Here is a 3,128-nt window from a genome sequence, read left to right on the forward strand (position 1 = left end):
AAAAGGTTGGTTCCAGGACCAAGCATCTGCATCGTTGTGACATATGGGAAACAAGAATTATAGGGTTTCCAATAACTCTCTACATCCCTCCCTCTCTCTCTCTTTCATCGTAATGTAAATATCACCCACCATTATATTAGCAGCTATTTTAGGATTGGTGTGGGAATGTAACAATCATTTTTTCTTCAGAAAGAAGTGGGTAAGCTCAAGAGTCATGGGAGTAGTTGAAAGGACATGAGGGAATGGCAAAGGTCACAGTAGGTGAACAGTCACCTGACCTCTATAAATGTGCCCTCGTGCCTCATTGACTAGGTTGAATTTAGCACTTAATTTGAGGCTAGGATTAGATAGATGATTGAAGCTTGAGAGCTAGAGTGACTTAGCTATTGGAAATTAATAGAGTGGAGTTGCAGTGAGGCTAGGGTTTTTCATGAGGAAATTATATGAGCAACTCATGTTCCACTGTTGGGTTTTGACCAATTACTAGTTATGTACTTGAAGTTGCAGCAATATTAATAATATGTTCTCTATATTTGACATTGATTCCTATGCTTACTCATGGTGGTTGTATTGGTTTTATGATACTTCACTATACTTGTATGTGTGATTTCATATACGAAATATGTTATGGACTAATTCATAGTGGTTGCATGTATGTTTTTCTTTTGAATCTATGTTTACTTATTCCATGCCATGCCCGTGATCTATTGTGAACTATTTTGCAATTAACTTCTAACATGTTCATGTTTATTGTATGTCTAATTGGGTTTTAGCTCACTGATCCCTCTCATGGCATACCTCTCCTTATTGTTGTTGAGACTTGTTTGTACCTCTTTATGAAATTTGTAAATCTTGGGTTGATTTTGTTTCATTGTCTCGGCATCTCGTTCTTGTCCCCACTCTGACACCTTCTCATTTGATAACCAAGATCAGAAACATTCATGGTGGCAGCTGGTCCAGATGGGTCTCCTATCCCACATGGTCTGAGGTCTAACTGGGAGATCACATTGGGGAGACCCCCTCAGCTATTGGTGGTACATTTCCAAGTCATACATTAGAATGCATCAATTATTCCTTGAAAAAATGCACGTGTTTTTGGAAAGAAACACAAACAACAAATGGCAGTGCACTTGACTTGACATATGTATGAAGGAAAATTCTACATGAGGAGAGTGTAGGGATCCTATTGCAAGAATAAACTCATGAAAATTGCATGATATGGAGACTTCTTCAGCTAATGGAAATCCAACTCAAAATGGATACATTTCCGGCATGGCACCAAGTAATGGAACTGACTTAAACAGTGTTCATATCTGTAGCAGTGATGTATCATCGATGAATATTAATGAAATGGGTTCATGGGAGGATGGATTTGGAGGAAAAGGAGTAGGAGGATACTCATATTTGTATGAGCCACTTTGGTGGGAAAGCACGATTACCATGATTGTTGGAGGGGTAGCCAACTTTTCATCTTATGCTTTTTCTCCAGCTATCCTTGTGACTCCATTGGGATCACTTAACATTATTGTCAGCACAGTTCTTACACATAATATTTTAAGGGAGGAACTACACATATTTGGAATTTTAGGTTGTGTTTCTTGTGTTTTTCTACACATGCCCCAGGAAAGAGATATTGAGTCATTCAAGGAAGTGTAGAACCTTACTACTGACCCAACATTTTGTTTTACACATACCTTGTGATAACATTGCCTCTTATTCTTATTTTCCACTCTGTGCCACTTTATGGCCATATACATCCTTTGGTCTACATCAACATCGGTTATCTTATGGTATCTCTTTCATCTAATAGTGTCAAAGCATTGGATATTCCTTTGAAGCTAACTTTTCAATGATGAACTAGCTAATATATCCACAAACTTGGTTCTTTTCCATGGTGGTTAATACCTCTATTATCACACAGGTGAATTATTTAAATAACGCACTGAATACATTTAACATTGAAGTGTATCACATATTTACTATGTGATGCACACTTCACTTACAACCCTACAAGTATCATTGTGTTTAAGGATTGGGATAGAAAAATATCATCTCAGATTGTGACTGAAATGTGTGGTTTTGTTACAATCCTTTCTGCCATTTTTCCCATAAGTCAAAGGAACTTGGCAATAATTTATCCTTGGGAATCAGGATTCACGCTCTCTCTTTGAGTAAGCACCCTGGGGACAATGACTTCACATCTGAGAATTTCTCGTTTCATCGATAGGGTTCCTTTAGGGCAACCTAATATTTTCATATGAAATGAATCTATTGTACAAAAGAACAGGCATGCCCCATGATTTAATGAATATTTTGCTACGTCGAAAATGGGTAATGGATAAAATGGAAGTAATATTCCATGGATATGTTGAGCTTGCAAATGTATTAAGAAGCATCTCAGAGTTGTCTGAGTATGAAATCATATCTCCACATAGTTGTTGTTATCCAAAAGTCACTAGATCACATCCCACACCCTCAACATGATGCAGAAGCATTCAACTCAGAAGGATCATTGTATTTTAGTAGACATAGGGGGTCTTGTGTTTTAAGTAAGTTGGTTTCCTAAGTGTTAAATTAATCTAATTGTTTAGGATTTTGAGTGATTTTAATGAGAACGTGAATTAATTAAGTATTGTGAGGAATATTTGTAAATGTTCGCGAATGTTAGAGAACATGAGAGATTTAGGATAGTTGAAAGATTTGGGAATCAGTTGTAAATCTTAGATTAGGAGTTGATTTCATCATTTGGGGAACTAGGGAGGAGAATTAGGGATAAAGAAGAGATTTTAGGATTTTGTTGAGAAAGTTATGGATCTAAACCAAGAATTGGTTATAGAATCCTTTTGTATAAATGTAAGCCTAAAAGGCATAGAAAGGGGTTAGCTAGAAAGAGGTTAGCTAGTTACTTAGTTAGAGGGTTTGACTGTAAGCCTACGGGCATGTAGGAAAACAGAGGCCACTGATTAGAATATCAGGCCAGAGAGAGAGAGACTCTTATGTGAATATTTATTTATCAATACATAAAATTCGATTCCTGAATTGTGTGGTGTGTATTGATTAATGGAGTTATGAATTGTGTATGAATTAGTGTAATTATACATAGTATATGTATGCAGGTGAAGTTCGAG

At 36.6% G+C, this 3,128-nt stretch overlaps 1 pseudogene; it reads left to right on the top strand.

Annotated features, from left to right (window-relative positions):
- The first annotated feature begins 1,218 nt into the window (after positions 1-1,218).
- On the top strand, positions 1,219-2,171 carry LOC149228711 (putative magnesium transporter NIPA4 pseudogene; annotated as a pseudogene).
- The last annotated feature ends 957 nt before the right edge of the window (positions 2,172-3,128 follow it).

Source organism: Pinus tabuliformis, chromosome J (assembly GCF_031772625.1).
Source record: "Pinus tabuliformis cultivar Carrire ecotype Pingquan chromosome J, CPIR1, whole genome shotgun sequence".
In the NCBI taxonomy this organism is placed as follows: Eukaryota; Viridiplantae; Streptophyta; class Pinopsida; order Pinales; family Pinaceae; genus Pinus; species Pinus tabuliformis.